Raw genomic sequence first — 16,436 nt, forward strand, 5'->3', positions numbered from 1 at the left:
GATATATGCAGTGTGCATAGGGATTTGTTCATAGTTTTTTTTATAGTCCAGCCCTCCAACGGTCTGAGGGACAGTGAACTGGCCCCCTGTGTAAAAAGTTTGGGGACCCCTGCTCTTGACGCTTGTCTCGGTCACGAGATACAGTCCCACCCTAAAGGCTGGTCTGTGAAAATATTTTCTGACATTAAACTGGTCTGTGGCCCAAAAAAGGTTGGGGACCACTGGTGTAGGCAACACAGTATTCTGCACAGCTCACAACATTTCTTCCTGCCCGAACAGAAGGGCTCTGGTGGGATTGGTGCATGGACTGTCCTACTCTAGACTCTTCAATAGGCGGGAAGCTTAACCATAGGTTCTCCGAGAAGCCTAGATTAGTGAATTTCAATAACATATATATTTTTTGATTATGCTGAATGGTGCCAAGACTGTAAAATAGCTCTTATTTATTAGTTCTAAATATGTATTGAATACTGTGTATGTCTTTCATTTTATATCAGTTATGGCTTTGATAAGCAACACAATAGACCACAAACCTATAGATACAAGTAGAGTAAACATGTAAAGATTCTCTAAAATTTTGAATTAAAAAAATAAAACAAAACACGTTTTGGGTTGCATAGTGCTGTCTGTTGCTGGATTTTCTGTACAACCTTCTCTGGTTCTATGGAAACCAGTTACTAATGGGGTTCAGAGACTTTTCCTTGGAGGCCAGAGGCAACAGCAACACAGCTGAAGGTAAATCCTGGAAATGGTGACGTTGTCGTTAGTCTTCCATTACTTAATATGCTCTTGCTTCAAGTGCAGAGCCAGTGCTCCAGCAGGTGTGCAGGTACTTCTAATTGTCAAAGATAATGAGAAGAAAGGGCAAGAAAACCGAAGAAAAAATCTAAGAATGACACTAAGCAATACACTACCTCTCAGTCCAAAGACAGGAGCTGTGGCTTCTTTAAGTGAAATGCACAGAGAGGACACCTGGGCTCCAAAGGGCTCCTCCACAAACCCTGCCAACCTTTACAGCAGGTTCTGGTGAGCAACTTGCCTATTTCCCATGGGGACAGGGTCCACTCATTCTGACACTGAACGGCAGGTTGAAATTCTCAAGAACAAAGTTTCTTCCTCTAGACATCATATGTTGTTAAATTAAACCTCAGGGGAGAGTGAAATAAAGACACTTAAGATTTCAACTCTATTAATATTTGCAAGTGCTGCAGCGGATTTGTTTTGTGACCAGGTTTACAGTGAACCTCAGTAAAGGCTTGTAACGAGCACAGGTGCACCTGTGCTGTGCTAAAATCAGAATGTCCATCGCCTCTGAGAAAACTGTTTCTCAGAAATCCTTCACAGGACACAGAAAAGGCATCAGTCTCTTTACATTTTTCAAGGCCTCATTGAGCATCAAGTGGCTTACAGTGGGCCTGGCCCGCCTCCATTCCCCATGTCCTGGGGCTCAGTTGGTTGGGGCTTGGTCCCCAGGAGTCCTGCTTCACTTCCAGCTTCACTATGAGCGACCATAGTGTTCTGAGCATGGATCATGAGGTGGGGCTCGGGGCCCTCAGTCCACATGTAGGGTGCTAGGCAATCGAAAACCCACGTACCACTCTGGACCGCTGAGCTTTCCTCTAAGGATGGATATCAGCCAAGCTCAGTTTTGTTCCAAAAGAGGTCCCATCAGAGCTAAGAGGTCCCCATTCCTCTCTCAGGAAGCTGAGTGAAGTCTGTTGGCCCAAGTGTTTGTGGCTAAGACGCATTGGCCATTCGGCACGGGTGTGCTTTACGTGCCTTCATTTTTATCATGGTCACATTTTCATAGAATCGTGACTATTGCTTTCCGTGTAAGAGATCTTTACCGAGCTTCACACACACAGGTGAACCAGTATACCTGCCAGGGCTGGGGCTCCGCTGGAGCCAACCTGCAGCTGGAACTGCAGCCCAGTGACTCTCTTCCCTGAGTGCTACAGGCTGTCCGCCCAAGAGTCCCTCATGAGAAGTTGATTAAGAATATTTAAATGGACCAAGCACAACTTTTAATGACCCCTCTATGTACATTTAAAGGCCATGCACAACACATAAACAAACCTTTATGGGGTCATAAATATGCCTTTTCTTAAGTTCATATAAGCAGCTATTGTAAACATTAATTTTACCTGCAGAATTTCAACCCTCTTTCAGTGGGGGCTGGATTATTGTTTCTCTAAATGCACGGTTTATGGAGTGGTAAATAAAACTATAGGTCCCTATAGTTGGAGAGGTTCAGTGAGTCCTTGTCTGTGGCTATAAGGAGCCATGTTTCCTGACATCTACATGATGGAGTTGCGTTTAGCACCATTTTTTGAAACAGTGATTTAGAATAAAGTCTGTGCTGGATGGTAAAATGCCTAGAAGCCCCAGCACCAAAGGGAAAATGGCTCTGCATATGGGTGCTTTGCCTAGAATCTGCACTGAGGCCATCTCGTCTCTCAGTGATCATTCAGCTCCGAACTGTTGTTCCCTCAGGGGGCTGTTTGTGTCATCTCGTCTAATAACTGTTTCCTACATGTGAGCCTCGCGTGCCCCTTGCCTAGCCATTCGCAGTAATGGCAGAACTCGGCTCTTGAAGGACTGCCAAGAATCCAGAAGGGAAACCACCAGCTGCCGACCAACATGCCAGCACCCAGCACCTGAACCACTCTCACACCTCGCCTCTCCACTGTGCTGGGGCCAGAACCTGTCACACCGCCATCGCCCACCTTTGCTTCCACACTTTGTTCTGGCAACCTGCACTTCAAGCTTTGAACCATGTGGACAGCGACTTTCTCATGGCTGCTCATGCCTGAGCTGTCTCAACTGATGGTCCTTGGTGGGTCTTCACAGCTGCTGGCCCAGAGTAAAGGTTCTTGGATAGTTCGCTGATGGGCTACAGACCCAGCAGCTATTCTGCTTTTGAGTTCTATAATCTTAAACCTTCAGGTATTTTGAGGAATTCCTCATAGCTGTCAATTTCTCAATAAAGCACCTAAATAGTTCTACCTAGCACAGTTGGGAGAGGCGGGCAGGTTCTGAGAAGACCATGTGATTTGGACTGTTTGAAAGAATACTCTAGCACACCTACCTATCGCTTTACTGTTCAGACTTCAGACTGTTTGTTAACCGAGCCATGGTTCACAGTTGTTCCTTCTCCTGTCAGGTTTTAACGTCCTTTATGCCTTTGAGATATGTTTTCAATATGGGGTCAAGTTGTCTCCTTTATCTCCTAATAACAGACGAGCCTTTACTGGTGACCTTTGTTGTATAAACGCATGACTTTGCACTAATTATTTTCATATTATTATGATTATTGTATTTATACTTAAATTCCTGTTTTACTAAATGACTGTTGAAATTAATAGAGCTAGATATGGAATTGCAGAGCCAGAATTTCAACTAGGAAGCAGAAACCTTTGGGAAGGCGGCTGTGAGAACCGGGGTGGTCCGAGGCGTTTTCTCCTTGCAAGCTAGCATGCTCACCTGCCGCTGCCTTGCAGATGCTCACCTGCCGCTGCCTTGCAGATGCCAGCAGAAGGCGTGAGATAGCTGGGTCAGACAGAGCAGGAGCAGATGGTCCAGTGTTAGCACTGGCATTGATTGCCTGAGCCTCGGTCCTCACGGGGCAACAGGAAGGGGCTCCCTGACTGACACCTGCTTGCACATGAGTTATCTTTATAGCAGAGGAAGCTTGGGATCAGGGATCCAGGATCTTGGACATGAAGATAGACAGGAAACACGCCTACCCTTTGCCCCAGACGGAAACCCTATATTTGTTTCCCAAGGCTGTTTTTCGTACAAACGTGCTTGGAAAGAGAATTTAGAACAGTGGGTACTGGGGTTGGCTCTCAAGACATGCAATAATGCAGAGGACTATGGGGACTTTATTTTTCCTGAGACTGATACTTATCTCAACACTGCCTGCCTTGGATGAGTTTTCCTGTGAGAGTGCCACTGCCCTGACTTCTCTGACCAGAACCAAATCTATTCGATATGTCTCATTCAAAAGTCAAGTAAAGACATTATTAATATGCCTCCAAGCAGCAACCCACAGGCAGAGGCTGCCTTCCTTTGCCAGAGGCTTCGCTCAGCAAAGTCATCAGTCCCAGAGACTTGGAGCTCAGTGGGACCCCACAGGCGCCAGCACTTCTCTACACACAGTTCTTCACAATCAGGAGAGCCCCCTGTAAAAGGACAGGCCTATAACACTCACAACAGCAGAATGACATAGACTTGGCCCCAAAGACCCAACCACAAGGTCATATTATCTACTCTTCCTGACTGGGATATCTCCCAGAACCTCAGAGTCCGTGTCATCCCTTGTCGCCCAGTAGAGTGCGTGTGACGGTGACTCGGGCAAATGTGCTGCAAAGAGCTACAGAAGCTTGAGTCCCTCTTTTCCCCGGCAGCCTCCCAGCATAAAGGAGTTCTTATGGGCTCTGTCTTTCTTGGCGGAAGAGACAGACATTGGTTCTACCCTGACCTATGCTGACTCACCTTCTTCCTCAAAGTGACCGTCAGGATAGAAAGGAAGGAGGGGTCATCGTGGGGGGAGGGAGGAGAGAGAGAGAGAGAGGATGAATAAAGTTCAGCATCAGTAAACAAAGTCCCTCTAGCTTTGTTTCCTAGCAACAAGGCACCTGCTAGGGGTTGAAACAATGTTCTCATGTTTTTAGTTCATTCAGTGGCCCACGTTGGGCAGCCACGGCTTCATACTGAAAGCTATTTAAACCTCAGGAATCCCTGGATTCAGCAGCCACAGACTCAGGGCTTTCTAGCTGTGGATCCCCAGGTGGTAACTTGGGTACCTCAGATTTGAGACACATGGTCAGAGTCATGTTTAAAGGAGTGTACCTTCATTGGGGCACACATTGCCTTTTTTTTTTTCTTTTTTCTTACTCAGTTTCAACATAATTGCTAAAGATGATTTCCAAGGTGGAGAGGTAGACTGCGAGAATTTTCCTGAAAATTCCTAAAGTCAGAGTTTTACTCTACGGTGGGTTTTCTTGATCAGCATGATAAACCCAATCCAAGGCACTCAATGCCGCATCTCTGGTGTCCCATAGGAGGCTTACTATTTCTGGGAGATTTCCCCAAGGGAACCAAAGCTTTGTTGTAGAAGCCAGTACCCATTGTCAAACGCGTTGACCCCTGACCATCATCTCTGAATGGATCCAAAGTGGTCAGGTTGCCAGAGGGGCTGAGCTGGGAGATGGTCCCACTATTCCTACCCTTTCTCACAGGAGAGGGCATATCACTTCCCAGTGCCCCAGAGAACCAGCCAGAGTCCTCATAAGTTCACTACTTTCTGATCGTAGCTTTGGCAAGTTTCCTTATTTCAAGCTTAATGTAGGTGCTCCTGTCTATCAGTGTTGTCTGAACAAAGGCAAAAACTTCCTCCTACTCAGATCAATCCTAATTCTGGTTACTACATGTGGGAAAACTTGGGACTGGCTGCTATATTAGAGGGGAGTTCAAGGCTGTTTTGTCAACTGTCTTTTATTATTATTATTAGTAGTAGTAGTAGGATTGATTTTTAGAGAGAGAGAAAAGAAGGGAGATAGAAAAAATTGATTTGTTGTTCCACTTATTTATGAACTCATTGGATAATTATTGTATGTGCCCTGACCAGGGATTAAACCTGGAACCTTGGCACATTGGGATGACACTCTGACCAACTGAGCTATCCAGCCAAGGCCTGGCTAGCTATCTTTGAATCAGTTTCCCAGGAGTTGACTTTCAATCACTTCCCCCAAAACCTCCTTTTTAATAGACAGTAAAGTATTGATTATCAGACAACAAAATGATACTCCATTAATCATACATTTTGGTCAACATCCTCACTTTATTCCAGTGTGCTTCCCTCAGATGCTATTAATCAACCTGCAAGGTCATCTTCTTCCCTCTTTCAGAAAGTTACATCTCTTTGTCAACATCATGTCTTCATTTCCATGGGGACAGATGAGAATGTATGTCAGCGTTTGTGGAGAAGGAAGTTGACAAGTGGGCAAATGATCCAAAGTAGTCACAGAGAATACAGAATTCTTGTGACTTCTCAGCACATCCATTCCATTGCCACCCCTCCCTGCCTTTTACTTCAGTTGAAAATTCTTTAAGTTTCTCATGTAATGAACCAACCACTTACTTCTGATTTAGCTATTAGTCCTGGGAACACTTAATGTTCTTGATTGCCAAGTCAATATATCAACATAAAGTCACCACTGGGCCAACAGGGTAGTTAATAGGCTCTGTAACACCATGGTCTCTAGCTCGAGCCTCTTCAATTTCTTAACGTCTTTAATTTTATGCATGACCATTAAAGCCCAAAGCCAGTTCATTCATGGCCAATCTAATGTTAAAATGTTATGTATTGGATGATTGTTATGTAAGGTACTGTTTTCTTTGTCATGGAATTAGGTCCTCCATAGTCTTTAGTGATGGTTCATATGCTTTTGCTACTGAACTAAAGTGGTCCCTTTGCCTACATACATCAAAGCCCAATCAAATGCAAACAGGAGTTTGCAGCCACCAAAGTAAGTGTTTATTAGTTGAGAAGATGGTGGCAAGCCCAGAATCACAGGTGAGTTAATGCTCAAAGACCTGGCTCCCTGATGGCTTCCAGGGGATGGGTTACATAGAGGAAAATCATTATTCATGGTAATTAAGGGAGTTGGGGTCATGGGCTCTACTGATTGTTTGGGCCAGGGTAGGAAGTCATTGATCAGTGTATTACGGCCTGATGTCAGCTGTGGTATGGTTTTGTCTGGTTTAATGAGGGTTTTGTCCATGAGCCTGGAGCTAAAACACAGCTGAGGTCAAGATGTTGCCTTTATCCTGACTGAAACTTAGTCTCTCTGGTCAATAGACCCAAAGCACTGTTCTTAAGGCAGTCTGATGCTGACCAGAATCTGATGTCTTAGGGAAGTGGTTCTCAGAGTATGCACCTTAGAAGATTTCCAGATGCACTCTATGCTGCTATTCCAGAGAAATATGTGCCTGTTGGAGATAAAAAAAATCAACAGGGTTTTTGGAGTTTAGATTTTTGGGGGACAGAGGCGTGGAGAATTGGCTGTACGCTGAGAGTCTGCCCAACCCCCCACCTTACTTGCCTGATTAGGTTGCAAAAAGCTGTTAAGCTGTGGTGCTAGATTGTTTACACTACCCCCCATGTTCCCCGGAAAGACTGGAGGCAAGTTTCTTCTATTCTTTGTTTGGTGTAAAGTTAAAATGATATATATGGTGGGGGTTTTCTGCACTTGGTTAAATTCTTGGGTTGCCTTGGAAACATGATCAGAGATCTCATTGATTTGCTAATGGCCCATTTTGCCCTATAAATAAAGCAAGATTCAGTTTTTGGGTGCACTTTGTTCTTGCCAGCAGTAATTACAGGGCCCTCCCGACCCCATATTTCCTTAATTCCACGTATTTTCTTAATTCTGCACCATTCCCACTCGGGACCTGGAATTACTAGCTGCGCTGGTTCACGGCATGTGCCCAGATATAAAAATAAATATAGTTACTCTATTATACCATTTTATTACAGAAATACTGCTCTTTTTGTTAACACATCATTATTATATTTATTACTAACACATCATTATATTAGTTTTAGATAAATACACCCAAATAAAATGAATAGATTTCTCAAAAAGAAGCATGATATTGAAGAATTCCATTCTGGAAGTGAGCAAAAGTTAAGTGTAAATAAAATAGAACTTGAAGGCTGATGGGCAGAATTTAATTTATAGCATTTTCCATCACTTCACACTGAACAATATGATTGGATTAGAAACCCATTCATGGAAGCTCCAAGTGATTTTGATTTAACATTAACAGAAGAACTGGCAGCTATATCCACTGATTGTGGATTAATGATTAAACATAAGGAATTGTCTCTTGAAGCCTTTTGGATTTCTATAAAAGAAGAATATGTGGCAATGTCTAAAAAAGCTTTGAACATTTTACTACAATTTTCAACATCCTATTTATGTGAATTAGGATTTACTACCCTCAAACAATTAAGAGTAAAAAGACAAGAATTCTTCAATGTATTGACGAGAAAATGAGAGTTTTCAAATATATGCCCAAACATTGAAGAAATCATTAGGAAACATCAAGCTCATGTTTCTCATAAACACAAGAATAAAAAAATTTAACACATTTGTGCTGGGACCTGCCGAATTTACTAAATCTTACTAAGAATGTATCTATATATATAAAAAGATACATTTTTTTTTAATTTTTTAACCCCTCTTTTTCATGAATTCTAAAAAGCATAACTCAAAAATGTAACATAAAAATGCTTTTAATGTCAGAATAAATTTAATTTTGTCATATTTATTTCATTTAATTACCATAAAAGCATGCTTGGACTTTGTATTTTTTTCTTTAATATTTGACTTAATTATTATAACATATTTCTCAGAAATTTGTATAGAGTGTGCCTACAATTATTTGTAGGATTTTAAATGTGCCTCGACTTCAAAAAGTTTGACAACCACTGTCTTAGGGGCTTAATGATCAAAAAAGAGAGTGGACAGACTGAAAGGAGAAAGGGTCATGTTAAAGAAATGGAGTTTCTGTGCACTTTTAAGGAAGGTACTGAGTTAGGATATTTTTTTTAAGTTAAAGGACCACAAGCCACCCAGACAAAAAAGGGCCCTCCGTGCTTGTCAGATGTTTTTGCATTTCTCGGGAAGGGAACTGTTGGAGAGATGAGGTAGTGATAGTAGAACAAATATCCTTTTCCTACTTCCAACATGAAAGAATACATAGCTATGATGTATGGTGCCCAGGTCTCAAAATCTTAGAGTATGTAATTAGTGATTGACTCAAATATAAAATAAGAACATTTCTAGAGGTATTCATCCATGAAACAAAGGGGATATTTTCAAATATTCAGAGAAAACTTTCAGGGAAAAGAAAATATCCATTTAGAAAAAAGCAATATTTTTTATCAGAAACTGGGAATAGGCCTGACCAGGCAGGCAGTGCTGCAGTGGATAGAACGTCGAACTGTGATGGGGAGGACCCAGGTTCAAGATCTCGAGGTTGCCAGCTTGAGCGCAGGCTCATCTGGTTTGAGTAAGGCTCACCAGCTTGGACCCAAGGTTGCTGGCTCGAGCAAGGGATCACTTAGTCTGCTGTAGCCCCATGGTCAAGGCACGTATGAGAAAGCAATCAATGAACAACTAAGGAGCCACAACGAAGAATTTATGTTTCTCATCTCTCTCCCTTCCTGTCTGTCTGTCTCTCTCTGTCCCTCTCTCTGACTCTGTCTCTGCCACAAAAAAAGAAAAGAAAAAAGAAAAAGAAAGAAAAAAAGAAACTGGGAATAGTTTGTGAAAGAGACCAGGGTGAAGACTTGAATCACTTAAATGTCAGTCTTTCAACTCAAGCAGAGTGATTCTCTAGCTTTTATGTGGTGTTATAAATAATGCTTCAGAGGAGACAAATGGTTTAGGAACTCCGAGTCTTCACTGGCCCTGGCTGCTGGTCTGTCAGGAAACTGAAGGTCTGTTAGGGCCAAACTCCTATTGATTAGTGGGACTGCGGAGTTGCTGACCAGTCATAGTGTTGCCATTTTGATCTCAGGCAAAGTCTCTCCCTGGGGCTGCTGTGTGCCTACAGCGTCTGGGGTACAGAGAGACCAGAGGAGCCTTGTGCTGTGAAAGGGAGGAACAGAAGGGTGTCTCTGTGACCAAGAGGTGAACCAAGCTCTCTCTCTGCCTGTAAAGTGTGTGTTAAGTGAGAAAACACAGGACATGCCCTATGATAGACCGAGGTCTCCCCATTCTCTTAAGAGGTTTATCTGTAAATTTTTGCTTTCACTGTGAAATCTCTCAAGGAACCAAAGACAATGATTAGTTCTAATTTATAGCGCAATGGACCCAAAGGGTTAGAGATGTGCATCTACACCCAAATGAGAAGATTAGGAGCCATCAGAAAGTATGGCTTAAATTAAGACAGACTCTACCAATCTCTAACCAATTTCCCTCCACAGCCATTTATCACTGTACACATTTTTCTGCATGTAAGTCTTCAATCTGATAGAAAAAAAATTAGTTGAGGTAAAGCAAAAGAAAAGAAAATACATAAACTCAATAGATAAAATCATTTACTAAAGCATTTCCATTCATGGGTTTAATAAATATTTGCATAAACTGACAGAATGTTGGACATTTTTAGCAACACAACACAAATAAGGCTGTAAGATCTTCGATATAATTATCCCCAAGAAGCAAAAATGAGATGCAAACTGAATAGACTATAAGGCATGAAAAGATCAGTGTAATAGGAGGTATGTGAAGTAGAAACAAATATGAAGGGAAAAGAAATTACTTCTGGTTGGGGAGAAGCGAAGGCTTCCTGGCTGTGGTTGTATTTGAATTAGGCTATAAGGAATAAGTGGGCGTGGGTAAGCAGGGCCAGGGGTGGGGAGAGGGAAGTACTCAGAGCCACAAAGAGGGACTTGCAAGGCAGGTGAGGATTCACTGAGAATGGAAAATTGGGTCATCAGGAGGCCCACAGAGAGAAGACCTGAAGGACTGACCCTTGGCAGTGTATGTTGGACTCATATTCTGAATAGCTTTGAATAACAACTTTAGGAATTTTGATCTTATTCTCTGGGCAATGACTAAAGAAGTATTCAAGATAACTGTAACCAAAGGGAGGGATATCACCTGAGCTATATTTTAGGGGTATGATAGAGATCAGAACATTGGTAAGGGCAGTTTTAAAATAGATTAAACCTATGTTTAATCTTTTTTATTCCCAGAAAGGGGAGGGGAGTGAAGAGGGTCAAATATACGGTGATGGAAAATGATTTGACTTTGGATGATGGGCACACAATGAAATGGACAATTCAAATGCTATAGAGATGTTTACCTGAAACCTATGTGGTTTTATGGACTAAAGTAGTCATCCCCCACCCATTAAATTTGATTTCTAAATAAAAATAAAAAAAAGTTTAAGCCTATGTGACTAAAGGAATATCTTACCGTCATTAGAAATAAAATCCATAGAAGGAGAAATCAACTTTGGAGAAAGCACTACATATATATCAATATTGAATTTGAAGTGGCAGGTGTCCCAGGGGAATGATCTAGCAGACACTTACACACTGAGGAACAGAGATCAAGGAAGAGATCAAGTCTGTAATTGTGAACACAGAGGAATGAATCCATGTAACGCTATTAATTGAACCTTTAAGATTAATGAGATGTAGATACGGAAGGCAAAAGAGAATTAAGAATGACCTATATTCTAGGGAACAGAAAAAGAAAAAGAAAGTAGATATGGAGACAAAATGGGCAATTCTGTAACATAGAAATAGAACTATAAGATGAGAGCAATCCTGAAATATAAGCAGAGTGAAGCTTCAGGTAGAGAGCATGGACAGCAATGTCAAGTGTGCTATGGAGCTAAGATTGAGGGCAAAACTTGACACTGAAAGCTGGGAATTTATCATTGGTGATCTTTAAGACAAGAGCATAGAAATTGGTGGAGGAAAGAAATTTTCAAAAAATAGATGGAGAAAACATAGGAACAAAGCCTTTAGGACCTAAGGCTGAGCAAGGGTTTCTTAGACACAACACCATAAAAGTAATAAAATTGCACTTCACAAAAATTAAAATCTCTGCTCTTTGAAAAGTCACTATTACAGGAATAAAAAGACAAGCCACAGACTGGTAGGAAATATCTGTAAATCATATATCTAATAAAGAAGTTGTATTTAAAATAGTTAAAGAACTCTCCAAACTCAATAATAAGAACACAATCAACCTAACTTTAAAAATGAACTAAATGGTAAGCAGTTTCTTTACTAAAAATGATGCACAGGTGGAAAATGAGCCACAAACTTGCCCAGCATCATCCATCAGTAGCACATTTACACCACATTTATAGTGGTGCATTTATAAATGTAATGCAACGACTGAAATGTTTGAAAGTCTGTCCTTACCAAATGTTGAAAAAAAACAGTAAGAAACTTGAACTCTTATACACTGCTGGTGGGAACATCATGACGCAGACCTTTGGAAAGAAAATTGACAGTTCCTAAAAAATTACACACTGACCTATCACATGATCAAATCATTTCACTGTTAGGTATTTCCTGAGAAATGAATGCATGTGTCCATTCACAAACTTGTACACAGATGTTCATAGTAATGGTGCACTTGCCATTTCCAAAAGTTGCACACAACCCAGTAGTTCATCAACAAATGAATGAATAAATGAATTACATTGTCCATACAGTGAAATACTATGCAGAAATACAAAGAATGAAGTATGGACATATGCTACAACTTAGATGAATCTGAAAATGTATATAGTGAGTGAAAGAGGGAAATAAGAAGAGAACATAATGTATAATTTAATTAAATAAAATGTTAGAACATGCAAAAGATCAAAAGTAGTAGAAAGATCAGAGGCTGCCTGGGAACAAGAGAAGGGAAGGGGAGGGGAAGAAAGAGGAGGGGAGTAAAGGGGAGGGCAGGGGAGGGGAGGAATGAGGGGCAAGAGGAGAGGTTGGGGAATAGAGAAAAAAGGAATGGGAAAAATTGGGGGTAATACATATGATAATATCTTGCTTTTGGTATAGACAAATGTCAAAATATCAAATTGTATCCTTTAAATATGTTCAGTTTACTGTATGTCAATTATTCCTCAATAAAGCTGATAAAATATATAGGCAAAGAGAAAATTGAGAAGGACCTTTTAAAGGTGAAAAAGACACAATTCAAGGACTTGCCTATGACTAGTAGAAGGGCTACCTCCACCTACACTCTCTATTATACAAAGAGGATGTGTGAATTAATACAAAACCATTTTCTGACATAATCTGGGGAAAATTGTGTATAAATGAAGTGGGCATGAGTGGAACAGATCTTATAAGAATCATATACAAACCATATGTCTAAACACACGTAAGAATGTTATACTATTGCTTTTTGTATAGATAGGGATAGAGGGATAGATAGGGACAGACAGACAGGGACGGAGAGAGATGAGAAGCATCAATCATCAGTTTTTCGTTGTAACACTAGTTGTTCATTGATTGCTTTCTTATATGTGCCTTGACCGTGGGCCTTCAGCAGACTGAGTAATCCCTTCCTGGAGCCAGCGACCGTGGGTCCAAGCTGGTGAGCTTTTTTTTGCTCAAGCCAGATGAGCCCGTGCTCAAGCTGGCGACCTCGGGGTCTCGAACCTGGGTCCTCCGCATCCTAGTCCGACACTCTATCCACTGCATCACTGCCTGGTCAGGCAGAATGTTATACTATTGTATAATAAAATTTTAGTTGAAAGTATTTTACAGTCTGACAATCTTATCTGTTATCCCAAACTCTACATCTATGTTGCTGATCATGGAATTATTTAATTTTCCAATTGATTATAATTTAATGATTTGACTTATGACATCCAACAAGATGTGCTAAATTTAAGATTCTTCATTATGTTGAAGGTTGCTGCAGACTGACTCCAAATAATTGGTTGTCTTCTCTAAGCCAAGCTATGATAAATATTAATCAGGGATATTGGAATAAGCAAGAGAAAAACTTGACAAAAGGTGACCCTCCTTCTGTCTTTGTGTTCTTTTATATTTCTTGAAAGTTGACATTCACTGGTGAAAATGGATGGATGGTGAGAAAAGTATATGAAAGGGATTATTGGATTGACTAAGTAAAGGTCAATTTTTATTTGGCAAAGAAAACCTGAGTTTTATTTTGTGAGAGCTATGATGTTAGTCAGCAAATATTTATAAAGAATCAACTAAGTTTCCTGAGATGCACTGAGAATAATGATCCCACCTACTGAAATAGGGACGTGGTAAGGGTTAAATCAGCTGATACACATAAAATGTGTAGAACCGTGTTTGGTACATAACAAGGGTTCGATAAACTGCAGCGAATAAGGGTTCTATAATATAGTCGGACATAAGACACACAGAAAAAACGTTCTATCTGCAATGCAAAGGAATGTGTATGTACGAGTTAAATAATGGTAATCGTACAAATTTAAGGCTAGAGTGATTTTGGTTGGCAAGAAAGTATTTGTAAAGAAGGGACTAATTTAGCTAAGGTCTAAATGCTGGATAAAATTAAAGAGTCGCTCCACAGGGGAGAGTGCAGGATGACTGAGGAGGTGGTGTGACATGAGAATGGATGTAGACTGATTGGAAACATGAATAGACAGAGACGGGAGAATCTCTGCTGGAAGCAGAGGAGGGCTCACCGAGTGTCTGGACAGCTCTGTGGGCAAAGCAGTCATGGACGTTTTTGAATAAAAGAGCCATATGATAAAATTAATTTTTGGAGTAATCTAAATACAGCATTTAAGCCAAAGAGAGGACAATAGCCACAGGAGTCAAGGTGGAAGGTATGTATTCACCAAAGAGCAACACAGCCCAACTTAGCGATTGCAGTGAGGACAGAGGGGAAAAGGGTGAAGTCATCATTTTAGCAGGTCAAGTAAAAAAAACAGGACCATAGATTTTTATTCTTTCCAAACTATGCTGCAATTTAATCATAGCACTCTCTTCTTGAAATCAAATCTTTACTGCATATAAATCAAAATCTTAACTATCGCCTGGATTGCTGAATTAGATTCAGCCCTGCGGGTCTAGGTTTAATTACTACAACTTCTAAAAATCCTCCACAGAAAGCACCTTGTTATCATTTTTCTGTCTTTTCTACCTTTGGCCACGGCCCAACATTTCCTTTCCCTTCCCCAAGCCCCCGACATTTTCTCCTCCCTTCAAAATTCATACCGCATGTCAGTGTTCAGGCAAAGCTGAGAAGCAACGTTTGCCGTCTTCTGCGTACTATTCATGGAACTTAGTGCACAATGACATGAGTTGTGTGCCTCTGTTATCACTTCTGAAAAAGCAAAACTGGGTGTGTATGGAAGCAGAGATCAATAGTATCTTGATTTCCAGCATCCATCATAAATAATGCTCTGTGCACACAAGATGCTTGATAAACCATTGTTAAACGAATGGGTGTGAGATACATCATTTACCCGCATACAAGAGCAGGACATCAGGGTTGTTCCCCTAGATCAGGAGAGAGAAGGGCCCCCAGTTCACTGAAGGAAAAGTGACACAATGGGTAAACCTGAAGGAACACACGGGACATCAGTTCCCCAGCCTGTCTCTGGGTGCTCACATTGAGAATGTTCACGGGAGCCTGGGAAAGAGACACCTGCTGCTATGCCCATGAGAGCTCTTCCCTTTGAGTGACACTGTCACTATTGAGAATGTCATTTCACCAGTTGTCATTTTGAGGCACAACTCACTCTCAGGGCACTTTGGTTTCTGAATGCCATGGATGCTGGCAGTGTTACCAGGCCGCAGCGGGAGAAATGAGTCTCCCAGTGGTACTAAGGAACGGAAGCCAATGCCACATTCGGTGAAACAGGCGGAGGACATCAAAGCAAAGGAACAATTAACGGGCTGGTACAGTGTCTTGTAGTCCACATGAACTTGACTTCCATCTCAACAGAGTTTTTAAATGACACTGAAAATTAGATATTATTAGCATTCTCACTGGTCTGTAAAATGATACTGATCGTGACTGGGGCTCAAATTGCCCAGGGGCACATAGTTCACAGATGATGACATCATATACACAGGGTGGGGCAAAAGTAGACTTACAGTTGTTTGTATGGGAAATAATGCAATAATGAATAAATAATAATAATACAAGAATAAACTTTAACGCACTCATGACTGTAAATCTACTCTTGTAACCCCCCCATATTTATATAATGCTGTATTAGATAAGGGGAGAAAATACTTCTGAGGGTCAAGGGCATCCAAATAAATGTTCAAGTGTTGAAACCCCCTTTGTTCAAATGTTTTCCCTTATTTCATTCACTGAAACTCTCTACACCTCAAGTTTTCTCGTATAAATACCAGAAAGAGTTTAAGTCACTGCACAGGACTGTGAGGACAAAGCAGCATCACACATGGGGTGCCCGCGCTGCCCAGGGCAGAGGCTGAGTGAGCGCTGGCTCCCTCTGGTCTCATACCCTTCCCCACAGGATGGCGTGCTAGCCACCTGCCCTGTGAACACGTACTCACACACCACGGGACCAAGGATGCAGGGTTCCAGCTCTGCTCACACTGGACAAGATGAGGCAGGAAGACCATCCCCATGTAAACTAGGAGCACGCAGTGACACACGGCTGTGCTCATCGCTGAATCCATTCAGCGGCAGCCCTGGGGAAAAAGTATTGTGAAATGTGCTTTACATCAAATTTTTAGCTAAAGGGAATTGTAAATTAGATCCTACAGATACTTAACATTCCCAATAAAATAGCCACTATATATAAAAAAATAAATAAATAGTGGGGTGGTTGAGCCCAAACACAACTGTGCATCTCTACCAGAAATCTGCACCCACAGAGTATTAGGGTCCATTCTTAGAAAAACT

The sequence above is a fragment of the Saccopteryx bilineata genome, chromosome 2 (genome assembly GCF_036850765.1).
Source record: "Saccopteryx bilineata isolate mSacBil1 chromosome 2, mSacBil1_pri_phased_curated, whole genome shotgun sequence".
Lineage (NCBI taxonomy): Eukaryota > Metazoa > Chordata > Mammalia > Chiroptera > Emballonuridae > Saccopteryx > Saccopteryx bilineata.